Raw genomic sequence first — 16,624 nt, 5'->3', positions numbered from 1 at the left:
CTAAATCTCGATTGGATTTGTAAGTAGGCCCACCAATCGAGTTTTATACCTTGTAATTCTAGTTCATTCCTAAGTTTCAATTCCCCCTCCTCATTCAGAATATCCTTGTATGAGATTATGTTACCCAAATCAAACAGATTTGGGTAAACAATCGCTTCAAGGGTGGATAGCCAGACCGGTATTTTAGTGTAATTATGAGATCTAATTTTTTTCCAAGTATTAAGTAACGCTTGCCTGATCCGATGTCTTTGAAAATGTGAGAAAAGACCTTGTTTCTCCGTCCATAGAAAAGCATGCCAGCCATATTGCAAATCGTGACCCTCTAAAGTTAATAGTCTTCTATTTCTCAAGATTACCCATTCTCTAATCCAACTCAGAGCCGCGGCATGGTAATATAATTCCCAGTCTAGCAATCCAAAACCCCCATTTTCCTTCGTGTCCTGTAAGTATTTCAATTTAATTCTTGGTTTTTTCCCCTGCCAAACAAAATTTAGTGATAATTTATTCAAATTTCGAAAAAATTTAGAGTCGAGTTGAATTGGGATATTCTGAAACAGAAACAGGATTTTAGGCAGAATATTCATCTTAATGACAGCGATTCTTCCCAATAATGAGAGTTTTAGATTTCCCCATCTTTCCAGATCACCTTTTATTTGATTCACTACATTATCATAATTATCTTTTTTGAGTGAAGTGCATCTAGCCGTAATGTTAATCCCTAGATATTTTATTTTCTTGACTATTTCTATATCCATGATTCCGGCCAGATTTCCTTTTTGTTTATTGGTCATATTTTTAACAATCATCTTGGTCTTATTTCTATTTATTCGCAGTCCGGCAACCTCACCATATTTGGATAATTCTTCCAATAGCTTTGGTCCCGTCTGACATGGGTCCTTCATAATAAAAACCAGATCGTCCGCGAAAGCTTGCAATTTAAAGGTTTCCTTTTTAATGGTTAATCCTTTTATCTTTGGGTCGTTTCTTATAGTTCTCGTTAATACTTCAAGAGTCAATATAAACAGCAATGGTGATAAGGGGCAGCCTTGCCGTGTTCCCTTTTGAATTTGAAACTTGCTAGATGCTTCCCCATTAATAATTATTTTTGCTTCCTGGTTGTCATAAATTGCACTAATTATATTTATAAATTTTTCACCCATATTCATAAAGCTAAGCTGTTGGCGCAAAAAAGACCATTTAACATTATCAAATGCCTTTTGGGCGTCTAAAAAAAGTAATGCCATCTGTTGTCCACTATGTAATTCATAGTACTCCAACGTATCTAATATTATTCTAATGTTGTGCTTAGTGTGTCTCTTAGCGAGAAAACCATTCTGGTCTGCGTGTATGAAATCATTCAGAAATCGTTTCAATCGTTCCACTATAATTGATGTAAATATCTTGTAGTCCGAATTAAGAAGTGATATGGGTCTATAATTTTGGATTAATGTATGGTCCGTGTTATCTTTCGGGATAAGGGTTATGTTTGCCTCTGACCAAGATTTAGGCGTTCTTGCGCCTTCTAATACTGCGTTAAATACCTCCACTAGGGGTTGTGCTAAGATATTTTGTAGTTCTTTATAAATTTCTGATGGGAGACCGTCGGGGCCCGATGCTTTATTATTCTTTTGTGCATTAATAGCTTTTATCACCTCAGATAGCCGAATTTCCTCGTTTAACATATTTCTGGTATCTTCTGTGACCTTGGGTAGTTTGGCTTTTTGAAAATATTCCTCCATTTTCTCCACACTTGCCTGGCTATCTTCTTTGTATAAACGCTCATAAAATTCCTGGGCTATGATTTTTTTTTTTCCTCCTGATGGAATATTCTCCCTTCCTCATCTCGTAGTTCGTGAATCCAGTTTTTCCCCTTTTGTTTTCCCAATTTATATGCGAGCCAACGGCCCGGTTTATTTGCATTTTCAAAAAATTTTTGTTTCGTGTTTCTCAATTGTTGTGCTAATTTCTCTTTGTCTAGAATGTTAAGCTTGTGTTTAATCAGATCCATAGATTGCTTAATATTCTCTTTTTGTGGATCTTGTTGAAGTATAACTTCTAAACTCTTATATTCCCCTTCTAATCTTTCCCGTTGTTGTCTTTTCCCCTTATTTTTGTATACCATGTATGCCCTCGCTACCCCTCTCATCATTGCCTTAGCTGTATCCCAATTGTTTTGTACTGAGGTGTCTATAGCTTTATTTTCCTTAAAGAAAAAACTTAGTTCTCTCTCCATCTTAGATTTGAATTCGTCTTCTTTTAAAATTGCTCTTTGTAGCGTCCATCTGGGTATTTTTTTGGAACCTTTCCAGTTAAGTTTAATAGGATTGTGATCTGCCCAAGTACCTGTCGCTATATGTACCTCGTCTATTTCTGAACTAATTTCTTTCGTCATCCATACCATGTCTATTCTAGACCATGAGTTATGTCGGTTGGAGTAATGTGTATATTGTCTAGCCTTACGATTTCTTTCCCTCCAGACATCTTGGATATTTAGTTCATTAGCCAAGTTGAGAAAAGATCTCGGTAGAGTTCTTCTCTTCTTTTTCCTAAGCATCTTTCCCATATAATCCAAATTTATATCTAGGATAGCATTAAAATCTCCTATTAAACAAATCTCCTCATAATCAATGCTACATATCTTATTGTGAAGTGTTTTGAAAAATTGTTCTTGGTTATGGTTTGGGGCATATATCTCTACCATCATGACCTTCCTGTGATTTATTACAACCTCGACTATCAGTAGCTAATTTTTTATTGCCTAGGCCCAGAGTGGACTTCCGGAAGCGGCATCCACTCAGAGAACTGGTTGTTCACATATTTGAATCCCACCACTGCTCCCTTCCAAGCAGCTGATCTTCAAAATGGCTGACTACAGGTTAAACAATTTATTTATTTATGCAGTTTCTATTCCACCTTTTCACTCAGAGATCAAGACAACCTAGAAGAGACTCTCTCCCTAATTAATCTCAGTACCATGATTTCAGGTAAAGTAGTAGGCCTGAGAGAATTAATCGCACACATACAGACAATTACACCCCTTCATTCTCTCTTTCTTCTGTCACTATCTACATTTGTCTATTTGCTTGTCTGTCAATCAATCAGTCAGTCAATCAATCATCCCTCTCCCCCAGATGTACTTTTTGCATCTAGGGTTAGAGAAAATAGTTCTTAACTGACAGGAATGAAAGGAAGTATACGTTGCAGCTATCTACATTTCATAATGGTCTAAGGAAGAACTTTCTGATGCTAAGAACTGTACAATAGTGGATACCTACAAAATACTTGACCTACAACAGTTGTGGGTTTTCCATCTCAGAAACAGGGTGGACAGCCACCTCTCATGGATGGTTTATCAAATTATAGAATCACAGTGTCACGTTTCCGACGTATGGGCTTTTCAAGTGACTCTGAGGCATTGTTTACCTTAAAAGTCCTTATTTATTTATTTATTTATTTATTTATTTATTTATTTATTTATTTATTTATTTAGCCTAGTACACTGGCAAATGCTTGCTCAAAGGAAGCTGGAATCTGAAATCTCCGCCCCCTTGCACAATATATTAAACACAATTCTCCACCTTTCTAATTTTGTCTTTAATCATATTCTCCAATTAATTTAAAGAATCAGTTTCCCTTCCATTAGAAAACCTGCCAAGTTCTTATCTTCTTTAATTTCGTGGCCTTGAGGTACAATCCTCCTCTTCCCTCCTCCCAGCCTTACCCTATCTCTTAAAGCAATACACAAGTTTAACATATGAAATAGCTGCTTCTTCATCTCTTTTCAAGCAAGAACATTTGATGTTACCAGCGTTGACATACAGGGCTGGAAGGGACCCCACTGGTCTTCTAATCCAACCCCCTGCTCAAGGCAGGAGACCTTACACCATCCTAGTCAAATGGTTGTTCAGTCTGTTTTTGAAAGCCTCCCACAAGCCCTGGAGGCAAGCAAGTCCATTGATTAATGGTTCTCACTGTCAGACAATTTCTCCTGACTTCTAGGTTGCCTCTCTCTTTAACAAGCTTCCATCCATTACTTCTTGCCCTGTCCAATGGTGCCCTACAGATTAAGTCAATCCCCCTCTTCTCTGTGACAACCCCTGAAGTACTGGAAGAGAGCTACGAGGCCCCCCCTTTATTAGGCTAGCCCAGGGGTAGGCAACCTTGGCTCTTTTATGATTCGTGGACTTCAACTCACAGCTGGCTCAGGAATTCTGGGAGTTGAAGTCCACGAGTCATAAAAGAGCCAAGGTTGCCTACCCCTGGGCTAGTCATACTTAGTTCCCTAACCATGTGTCCTACATTTTAGCCTCCAGCCCCCTAATCATCTTTGTTATTCTTCTCAGCACACTTTTTCAAGGGTCTTAATATCTTTTTTGAATTGATCTCAACTAAAGGCACTATTCCAAGTGTGGTCTCATCATCAGTGCACTGTAAAAGCACTCTTTTATTGTCTCGACGCTATACCTCTGTTGATGCAGTCCAGGACTGTATTACCCATTTTGGCAGCTGCCATATACTGCTGGTTCACACTTAAATGGTGGTCCACTAGACACCTAGATCCCTCCACCCATTACTACTGTTGAGCCAGGTACCACCTATTTTATACCTATGCATTTGTTTGTTTGTTTTTTGCCTAAGTGCAGAACCTTACTTTTCTCACCACTGAACTGCATCTTGTTCAATAGGACCCAATGTTCAAATCTGTCAAAATCCTTCTGGATCTTTAGCTTATCTTCTAAAGTTTATCTTCTATTCCCCCCAGCTTGGTGTCATCTGCAAATTTGATAAGTTTCCCTTCTATCCCCTCATTTATGAAGATGTAAAGAGTACTGGGCCCAAGACTGAACCTTGAGGTATCCTATTGCATGCTTCAAAAGATTTGTTTCTGCCTAATTAAGTATCTCTACACATGAACAAAATTGGATTATTGAAGTCCCTTCCACAAGTGAGCTTCTAGCATCACTCCTTTGGCTGGAACCACACTGTTGTTTTTTTCTTTCTTTCTTTCTTTCTTTCTTTCTTTCTTTCTTTCTTTCTTTCTTTCTTTCTTTCTTTCTTTCTTTCTTTCTTTCTTTCTCTTTCTTTCTTTCTTTCTTTCTTTCTCTTTTTTCTTTCTTTCTTTCTTTCTTTCTTTCTTTTCTATCTGTCTGTCTGTCTGTCTCTGTCTGTCTGTCTATCTATCTATCTATCTATCTATCTATCATCTATCTATCTATCTATCTATCTATCTATCTATCTATCTATCTATATCTCATCTGCCTATCTATCTATTCTCTCTCTCTCTCTCTCTCTCTCTCTCTCTCTCTCTCTCTCTCTCTCTCTCTCTCTCTCTCTCTCTCCCTCTCCCTCTCCCTCTCCCTCTCCCTCTCCCTCTCCCTCTCCCTCTCTCTCTCTCTCATCTAGCTATATAGTGTGCTATGCACATCTCAGTAAATTCCTGTTGCAGGTGCAATAGTAATAACAATACATTATAGGAGAAATAGGGCTTAAGAGGGGCTATTTTACATGTGGTTAAGATTGCTGAGCTTGATGACTGGAAGGCTGGCAGTATAAGACCTTAGTACCACGTGACATGATGAGCTCCCATTCTTGCCCCAGCTCCTGCCAACCTAGCAGTTCGAAAACATATAAACGTAAGCAGATAAATAAGTACCCCTTGGGGGGAAGTTAACAATGTTCTGTGTGCCTTTGGCATATAGTCATGCTGGCCATATGACGACAGAAGCATCTTGGGACAACAGTGGCTCTTTGGCTGTGAATCAGAGATGAGCCCTGCCTTCTAGACTCCGACACGATTGGCAGGGAAACCTTTACCTTTGGGGGATTGAAATGGGATTAAAATTAATTTAATTCCTCCTGCCTTTCCATGTGAACCCTTAACAAAGCATGGCAATGAGCAGCAGTTTTTCTTTGACTTATTTAATGTAAAGGAAGACATGACTGCTAATGGCAGGGACAGAAACCATCTCTGGACAAGTTTCAGAGAAGATTTTATAGTCTGGTTAATGTATTTGAGGTATACAGCTATATGGAAATTGATGATGATTACACTCATTAATTCTGTACTGGATGACAAGAATACCATACCTGCAAAGCCAAACAGCTCAAGTGTTTATTTTGTTGGATACATAAAATGTTCTACTGCTTTGGAAAGTCCCTGAGCGCAAGAGTCAATTCCCCCACAGTCAGAGAAAAACAACTTGCTATCAGAGCTGTCCGTTACCCAAACAAGAGACAGATGGAAACAGAAGCCTCCCACCCAAAAGAGTCTGTTGCATTGCTGGTCTGGGACGAAGAGACCCAAACATGTGAACATGGATTTCTCCATAAATAAGACTTGCATTTGAGACACAGCAAGCGTTGGAATTCTAATGGCTTCTTAGCTTTTCTGCAATAAAACATACTTATTGGAGTTTTTTGGTGTGTCTCATTGGTTTCAGTCTACCTTGCCAGGGAAAATTCTGACGTAAAGATTCCAAAACCTTTAGGACACCCTATTGCACCATTCCGATACGCTGATGATTTCATCCTGAGTTTCAAGTCCAATGTTTCTGTTTGATCTGGGATTGATATCACAGCAGAACTTTGATCCTGTTGGCCTATGTGATTATTAACCCAGAGAGATGCATGATGACGAAGCCAAAATCTCATATTAAAGCTGTCCTTTGCCCTCCAAGGCAGGAGGAAGCGATCAACAAAGGGTGCATATCTCTTATTAGCCATTTCTTTTGATTTCCCATATAATCCCATATAATCTCCTCCTCCAATTCCTCCTCCTCTTCTTCTCTTGTTTCATGAGCAACTGCATTTCTCAGTCCTAGAGTTATATTTATTTATTTATTTATTTATTTATTTATTTATTTATTTATTTATTTATTTATTTATTTATTTTTGGGACTTATATGCCACCCTATCTCCCGAAGGACTCAGGGCGGCTAACAACAATAAAAGACAATAGGTTTAGGTTTAGGTTTTATTAAATTTTTATACCACCCTTCTCACGAAGGACTCAGGGCGGTGAACAGGGCATATCTTAAAACTACAAAAATACAAAAGTTAAAAAAGAATTAAATTATTGCCCACAATAAAAACAATAGAAAATATATATAAATATTAAAACCCTAAATAACTCCCCATCAGGCCAGGCCAGCTTGTTCAAATAAATGGGTCTTTAACCCGCGCCGGAAGGAGCGGAGATCCGGTGCCATCCGGAGCTCAACCGGCAGCTGATTCCACAAAGCCGGAGCGCCCACAGAGAAGGCCCTCCCCCTGGGGGCCACCAGCCGACATTCTCTGACCGGAGGCACCCTGAGGAGGCCCTCTCTGTGGGAACGCACAGGGCGGAGGGGAGTCGACGCCGGCAGCAGGTGGTCCCCGAGGTATTCCGGACCCATGCCATCTAAGGACTTAAAGACCATCACTAAGACCACTAATACAAATGTTACAAAAAATTAAATTAAAGCCCCAATGATAAAATATTAAAAACATTTTAAAAAATCCCTATTGTCAGTCCAGGTCAGCCTGATGGAGAAGAAATGTTTTAAGGCTGCGACGAAAGGACCGGAGGTCCGGGGCCATCCGGAGCTCAAGGGGAAGTTGATTCCACAGGGCAGGCGCTCCCACAGAGAAGGCCCTCCCCCTGGGGGTCACCAGCTGACATTGTCTAGCCGACGGCACCCTGAGGAGGCCCTCCCTGTGAGAGCGCACCGGGTGATGGGAAGTCGTTCCTGGCAGCAGACGGTCCTGCAAATATCCCGGGCCTAAGCCATGTAGGGCTTTAAAGGTAAGAACCAGCACTAATATAGTATTGCCACAGAATACTGCAGTTTTGATACACATGTAATCCAATGATATAATGTTATACAAGTGTGGTATAATTGACATATCCTTTATTTTACAGAGGACAATGTTTATGTGTATGGATCTTTAAGGAGTAAGAACCCCTCATCATTTGTATTTAAAGGACTGGAAATATTTCAACCTCTATTCCTTGGGGTGAGGTCAGAATATAAATGCTCAGAATATAATTGCATCTATAACAACCATATGCTTGTCCTAAATTATTTCAGTCTTTATTCATATATGAACATGTTAGAACTAGTGTTCACTCTAGAGCAAAATCTGTGTCATTAATTTTTTTACGATCACTTTCTGATCAAGCTCCATATTGTTGGCATCCTGATTACTTAGAGGACCAATTAGGATTATTTACTCCAAGTTCTTAATAGATTCAGCTGCTTTTATGAGTGTTTGGGGATGGTTCACATGTGCCCATTATTTTATGGAATATAGAGATGGTAGAGTCTCTCTCTCTCTCTCTCTCTCTCTCTCTCTCTCTCTCTCTCTCTCTCTCTCTCTCTCTCTCTTCCTGAGTCACTCCATGGCTTACTAAGGAGTTGCAAGACTGAAATGATTAAAGAGATTCCTAGCATGATGATGCTGAAAGTTAAAAGCACAACTGATCATAGATACACGCCTTCTTCAGGTACAGTATATACTCTGAGAACTCCCTTTTTACAACTCTCTAATCCTGTAATTCGGGGTAGAGTCAAGACGAGTGGATGGAGCTGAGCCTTTACTGGTGGAAGAGTAGCAAAATATGCTGATCCCTTATACACATTGTTTTTACAGATTCTTTTTGGAGATCCTATACAGGGTGAGTAGGAGGAACTTCCCAAGGAGGAATAGCTAGGACAAAACACATTTCCAAAATTGTGATGAACTCACACAGCTGGACAGCATTTGCATGATATCAGAGTTAACATCTTGAGGTGTTATCTAGGAGCATGTGAGTTTATTGTTGGGGTGTCACAGAACTCAATTTCTCCCCCTTTGCTCAATTTCTCTCCCTACTATATGAAACCACTAAGAGAAGTCAACCATTAACTTAGGTATCATCGATATGCGATAGCAACTCAAGATTCATGATACTATGAAATCCTCCCCTGGTATTTGAAGGGTATGAAGGACTGAGCCAAACAAACTTAAAAACTGAATCTCAGCAAGACAGGCTTCTCACCTTGGCATAGTGTCAGCTACAAAAATAGCTCTGGGTGGTTCTGCTTCTGAAGGAACGGGTCTGCAACTTGGGAGACCCTCCACAAGATAAAAGTTGTGGTTGGGAATTTTTATTTAGTTTAGTCAGCCCTTTAAGATAAAGATTTGCAGCCCCGTTGGCACAGACTATGATAATCTGCTCTACATGGAATTGCCTTTGGAAGCAACGTGGAAACGATTGTGGTTTAAAATACAGAAGCTAAAAGGCTAGTGGGGGGGACAGTATCGCAGTCTAGGAAGAGAGCCTTATCTGCCATGCCCCCACATTATGGAACATGCTTCCCCCAGAGAAGAGGCAGGCCCCCTCTCTCCTGCCTTTCCATAAAGGGGTCAAAACCTGACACTGTGGTCTTGCGTGAGGGACATAAAGCAATTGTGGGGCTGGCTGGTGCCATGGGAGTCCTCTCTCCATTTTATCGACTAACGTTAAATGACCACATTGGAATTCTTATTTTTATCTTTTTGAAATTTTATGCTATAATCTAATGATTTAAATATAAATTAATCTTAATATTTTATTGTTAATTTTATATGCTGTTTCTTATGCCCATTATACCGTACATTGCCCAGAGCTCCTCCTTGAGGGAGCTAGGTAGTCTAGAAACATGAAATATGAATGAGTGAATGAATAAATGAATGAATGAAGTCTAATTTTGTAACTGCTGCATCAGTTATCAGCAGGTTTTCAAGTCCAGCTTGGATTAAGACTAGTATTTCCTGGCATGGAGCATATTCATTTGAGGGAGCACCTGTCTCTAACAGTTTCTGCTCACCTGGCATGTTCAAACAGAATCAGTGTGCTCCAGGTCCCTTCTATTTAACTTTGCCATCTTCTGGGATTGAGGAAGAGTACCCTCTCAGTTGCTGTTCCCACCCTCTAGGACAGCATCCTCCTGAAGATACTGTATGTATGTTGACCCCTTTCCTTAAGACCAGGCCTGGGATTCATGTGCTTGTTGATATACCCTGTCATATTTGTATGATTTGTTTGTGTTGTTTTAATCTGGGCTGCCCGTTTATGTGTAGTTTTAATGATTTTTTTCTGGATTTTGTAAGACATAGTCTAGTGAATGAGGCAGCTGTAATAAAATTAATAGCCCTAACTCCATATTATCCCACTATTGTAGACTGTCAATATAGTTTCAACAGCAGGTAGCATCTGGGATGTCCTTGAATGGGGACAGAAGCTATCAGAGTTGAACGTAGTTGGAGTTGGGATCTGCAGGAAATGTTAAGGGTATAATTTAAATAGTGGTTAAACTACAACCCACCCTGGAAAAAGGCAATGAAAAAACACTTTATCACTATCAAGGAATTCCAATCACCTTGGAGGCTCTCATTATGAAATGGCGACTTCACACGTGCATTATTTAAAATATTTAACTTAATTGTCGAATCCTGAGTGCCGTGTAACAGAGTGAGCACCTGTTACTCATCCCAGCTTCTGCCAACCTAGCAGTTCGAAAGCACGTAAAAATGCAAGTAGAAAAATAGGGACCACTACGGTGGGAAGGTAACAGCGTTCCATGTGCCTTTGGCGTCTAGTCATGCCGGCCACATGACCACGGAGACGTCCTCAGACAAGCGCTGGCTCTTCAGCTTTGAAACGGAGATGAGCACCGGCCCCTAGAGTTGGAAACGACCAGCACGCATGTGCGGGGGAACCTTTACCTTTTTTAACTAATAATGTGCAGGGGGAAAAAATCAAATAAACAGAGAAATGCCCAAAGGAGCAGTTCTGAACATCTTCTGGAGGAAAGCCAGAATGCAGAAATGAAATTGAGACACATCCTTTTCTACTAACTCATTGCCAGGTAAAGAATTGGCAACATAGCTGTATGGACCTCTGAGTCAGAATGGGGGTGGGGATGGTTTGTGGAAATGCTGCAGATCTGTGTTCCTCAATCTTGGCAACTTTAAGATGTGTGAATTTCAACTCCCAGAATTCTTCAGCCAGCCTTCATGGGTGGGGAATTCTGGGACTTGAAGTCAACACATTTCAAAACATTGAGAAACATTGAGAAGCATTGAGAAACATTGCTGTAGATCAGGGGTCTTCAAACTTGGCCCTTTTATGATTTGTGGACTTCAACTCCCAGAATTCCTCAGCCAGCATGCCTGGCTGAGGAATTCTGGGAGTTGAAGTCCACAAGTCATAAAAGGACCAAGTTTGAAGATCCCTGCTGTAGATCAACATTCAGTACTGCTTAAAGTACTGAACTAGACTGATACAAGTCCACCCTGAACCATGAAAACATCACCATCATCAAATTTTTATTCGGTCACAGACCAGCACAGATCCATGGAAACACAAGGAATTGGGGGCCAATTACTTTCACTTTCTGTCCAACTTTTCTTACTGGGGAATTTTGTAGGCATAATGAAGGAAGACATTCAATGTAACCTGCAGAGCTTCTGGACAATAGATTGGATATAAATCTAGCAAATTTATTAATAAATAAATCTAGATTTCTACACTGACATTATAAGGAGATACCAAAGAAACACTGGCTCTGCAGACAAAATCAAATAGAAAATTTAATACCCTATACGTATATGTGTCTATTGTACAAGGAGTGGAGACAGAGATTTATGATCCTCTTATCATCACAAGAATGGCTGAAAAACCGTTTTCTTCTGGAAAAAGTTGATTATTTTGTCCACAACTATAATTTTTGTTTGCATTAGCAACCAGGAAAAACAGAAAGAGGATGTGAACGAATATTGTTATAACCCACATGGAAGATTCATCGTTTTAAATTTTTGTGCTGCTGAATGATGAATATTTTTGTAAATAGTTTTGTTGTCTGAACAATAGATGAAATGATGTCAAAAATAACATCAGCGACACTAAGTCAACATGACTTATAGTCTGAGCAAAGAGAGATGCATGAATCTGCACATTCCAATTATTTGTTACTTAGGCTTGTAGGTTGCTGCATTTGGAGCTGTTAAGTGGCAAACAGTCCATATTTTCAAGACAGTTTGAAGCATTATACTCAGTGCTTTTTTTGTAAAAAAAAAAAAAAGGTGCCGGAACTCACACATGTCATACAACCCGCCTTGCCTACCCTACAAGGTTCCATCCAAAAAAGGTGCCGGAACTCCGTTCTGAGCGTTCTATGAGAAAAAAAGCCCTGATTATACTATATAACACACACACAAAGTACTAACTTTATGGATGGGATCTAGACTTCCTTGTTTTCTACTCCCTCCAAAATTTGATTCAATGAAAATAATTAAAACTCTACTGATGTCTGCCAGAGAATAAATGTAAAGTTAGCCTTTGGCACAAGCTCTTAGTTTTAGATTATCCTGCTGAAACTTCTTTTAAAATCTATTCTTTTTTTGCTTTTAAAATAATGACAAAAAAAAACCAAAACCCCAAACTAAACACTCACACATTGTCAAAGAAAAAGATACATAGAAAGTGTTTTTTTTAAAAAAAAACAATGAAAAAAGTACAACGAAGGAAAGAAAAAAAGGCATACCATTTTAGCAGTAGTTACAATTCTATATATAGTTATCGAATACAATTATTATTCAGGTGCATAATGTTTCTAATACATTTATATAACTTATCATGTTTTTAACCTCCTGTATTTTGCAAAAATGCCTCTCACATTTCATCATATTTGTCCAAATAAAGTCTATATCAGTCAGCAATCTGCTCATAGATGCTGTTTTGCCAAGTGTCAAGGCAGTGATCAGGTACCCAGACAATTGGTCCAAACATAATAAGCACACCGGTAAATAAAGGGATTTTAAACTTTACATTAGCTCAAGCAAACAAGAGTTAAAAGCGTAGGATAAAAAACATACATGCTAAGCAAAATGATAACCCAAATCTCTTACAAGCTGCCAGGAACGCCTTAATAACAAAAGAATGGGCAGTTTCTACAATACCCAATGCTGGTTCTGTGCAACAACAACCCCAAGGTTTTCAGCAAAACCTGGCATCATGTCCTATGATCAGGACACTCCAAGACCTGACCTTGACTGAATAGCACAGGGGTCTTCAAACGTGGCCCTTTTATGACTTGTGGCCTTTAACTCCCAGAATTCCTCAGCCATCTGCTACCTGAAGAACCCCTTCCTTTTCTTTATTCACTAAGCAGAGTAAGAAGACGCAAGCAGACTAGGTTCAGAATGCCTCAAAATAACAGCGGCCTTCCGCGTTGCCATTACAGTCTAATGCTCAACCCATTGAATGAAAGGGGACATATACCGGTATTTATCTTTCCAGTGCTGAAATGTCCACCTTTTGGGCATAATAAAGGCACAGAGAATCCATTTACATCGTCCAGTTGTAAAACTCCCAAGTTCTATGTAATTTTTTTAAAAAATCTTCAAAATCTAGCTTTTGTTGCACAATTATGTTTATACAATCCACTACTTTCTCCCAAAAGTTGGTACATGGAAGGGATTGTAAAAACATGTGATTTAATAATAATCATAATAAAGTTGGAAGGGACCTTGGAGGTCATCTAGTCCAACCCTCTGCTCAGGCAGGAAACCCTATACCATTTCAGACAAATAGCTGTCCAGTCTCTTCTCTTTTTTTCTTTTTTTTTAAATTGAATTTATTATTTAAAACATTGGACACGGTGCAAACGGACTGACATACCTTCTTGTCTACATTATTTTTTAAAATTTGCATATATGTATATATACACATAAGATACACTTAAAATACATATCAGTTATATATAATAATACAATACTTAAAGCAATCAACCAATCTATAAATTCTAATAGAGACCTTCCTTTTGTTCCCGCCAGAAATAAACACTTATTCCAAATTTTATAGTAGCCTGATTGATCTTTATTCTTAATTTCCAAAGTTAATTTGTCCATGTCTGCGCATTCCCAGATTTTCCTTATTACCTCATTTTCTACTGGAATTTCACTCCTTTTCCAATTCTGGGCAAATGACATTCTTGCTGCCGTAATAATATGAATCATCAGATACAACTCTTCTTTGGGGTATTTCTCTTTTATTATGCCCAATAGGAAAAATTCTGGACTAAACTCAACTTCTCGTCTTAGTATTTCTTTTAGCCAGGTCCAAATCATTTGCCAATATCTTTGCGTCTTGCTGCAGGACCACCACATATGAAAATATGTACCTATTTCTTCGGAACATTTCCAACATTTAGGAGATACTGTCTTATACATTTTGGCTAAACGTGCTGGGGGAAGATGCCATCGGTAGAACATTTTAAATAAGTTTTCTTTGTAGGTTGAAGCCAGTGTTATTCTTTTATTTCTGTCCCAGAGCGTTTGCCATGTGTCAAGGTCAATGCCATGTCCAGTCTCTTCTTAAAGACTTCCAGTGTTAGAGCATTCACCGCTTCTGGAGGCAGGTTGTTCCACTGGTTAGTTGTTCTAACTGTCAGGAAGTTTCTCATTAGTTCTAGGTTGCTTCTGTCCTTGATTAGTTTCCATCCGTTGCTTCTTGTCCTGCTTTCAGGTGCTTTGGAGAATAGCTTGACTCCCTCTTCTTTGTGGCAGCCCCTGAGATATTGGAACACTATCATGTCACCCCTCACCCTTCTCTTCATTAGACTAGACATACTAAATTCCAGCAACCGTTCCTTATATGTTTTAGCCTCCAGTCCCCTAATTTAAAGAAGTATTGTCAATACTGCATCTCCCACAAAATGCTGCTTTTGACAGTCCTTTTCTATACAAGTGGAAATGAAATCCAATATATTCCAGATATTATTTTTCATTGTATAAGGATGCCAGTGATGAAGCTTGAATATACGGTAGGTAATTCAAAACAAACACATATTGTTCAGTTTCACATTTTATTTTGCATCATAAGGCGGAACATCAAGCAACAAAAGATGTAATAAAAACCAAACTATTACAAGGAGAAATATGTTGCTAATTGTCTTTCAATATGAGAACAAGCTATCAGAACCTAACTGTAAAAAAAAATTCTTTATGGTGATCATGATTTAACAATATTTTGCTACCTCTTAAGTTTCTATGGATTGCTTAGTTAATAGGAAATATATATTCTCTTCTGTAGAACAGATAGCATGATTGATAAGGGTGGTATTAATTCAGGCCATCCACAAATGGTACTGTGGACAGCTGAGCAGAACATATGATTTAAGGACACTGGGCCTCATGCTGGGCCAAATTCAGTCTTGGAATGAAGGTTTACACTTGATTTTTCTGTTCCTCTTTCTTCTCTTTCAGAGCTGCCTGAAAACATTCTGCTGTTTGAGGGGGGAGGAGATGATGTACACCCCCCACTTTTCATGGCAGAAAATAATCACCCACTTACCGTGTCTAATATCATTCTAAGTGATGGGCTCATGGCAGACCATGGGTCTTCCAACAGAAGAGAACACCTGCAGACTTTAGCAATCTGGCTGCCAGCATCTTCAATAATACTAATACCAATAATAAAGATCACGCAGGCTGACTACAAGCAACGGTATAACAAAGTAGCAACAATGGTGCATTGGAAGATGTGCAAGAAATATCATTTGCCTACAAGCAAGAACTGGTGGAACCACAAAATATAGAAAGTCATAAGAAAATGAAGAAGCTAAATTGCTCTGGGATTATAGAATTCAAACAGACAGGCACCTGCCACATAACAGCCCAGACTTAACAATTGTGGATAAGAAAGACCAAAAAAAAAGTCTGAATAGTAAACTTGGCAGTACCTGGAGACAGTAGACTAGAAGAGAAAGAATCAGAGAAGATAACAAAATACAACAACCTACAAATGGAACGACTGTGGCAAAAGCAAGCAAAGGTCGTACCAATAGTGATAGGCAACTTGGGTGCAATCCCAAAACCACTGGAGCACCATTTGAACACCATTGGTATTGACAAATTCACTATCAGTCAATTGCAAAAGGCAACTTTACTCCAAACAGCTTACAATCCTGCAACAATATCCTGTGACACCATCAGGGTATTAAGGACTCAATAGGTAGACAAAAATGCCAAATCCAGCCTGAACATCTGGCTGACTGTGTGAAGAACCACCATCATCATAATACTAGAAATAAATTATTCAGGAAAATAAAACTGTAAGACTATGTCGATGAAAATTTTCAGCCATCCAGACAGAGTTGTCTGGAAGTTGAGTCACGGCAACTGGATTTATTTTTGCTGGTTTGAAATGTTTTGCTGCTTATCCAAGCAGCTTCTTCAGACTGAGCAAATTGGCTAGGGGGAATATGAGTTAGGGCATCAGCAGCATAATCATGACACAAAAAATGTGATCCATTTGGGGATGGGGGGAGGTTTGCAAGATTGATATGGATGTCACTTGAAACCTTGCTTGCTCTTTATTGCCCTAGAAGAGAGATTGGGGGAAGCTGGGAAGACGTTTTTGGCAATCAATATGATACTGACAGCACTGCATATTAATATTGGCCTTTGCCATTGTGGCAGCGGCATCTTTGCTACTTACAAATGAATACTAAAGGGATACAAAAGATTAAGAGAAGATGTAGGTATGAACGTTGAAAAATCCGCCATGTGAAACAGAAGATGGAAACATTCTCTCTGAATCCTGATTGAGTTCATATTA

The sequence above is a fragment of the Vipera berus genome (assembly GCF_964194415.1).
Source record: "Vipera berus genome assembly, chromosome: 3".
Lineage (NCBI taxonomy): Eukaryota > Metazoa > Chordata > Lepidosauria > Squamata > Viperidae > Vipera > Vipera berus.
The sequence above is the reverse complement of the archived record's forward strand: the minus strand, read 5'-3'. Positions refer to the sequence as shown.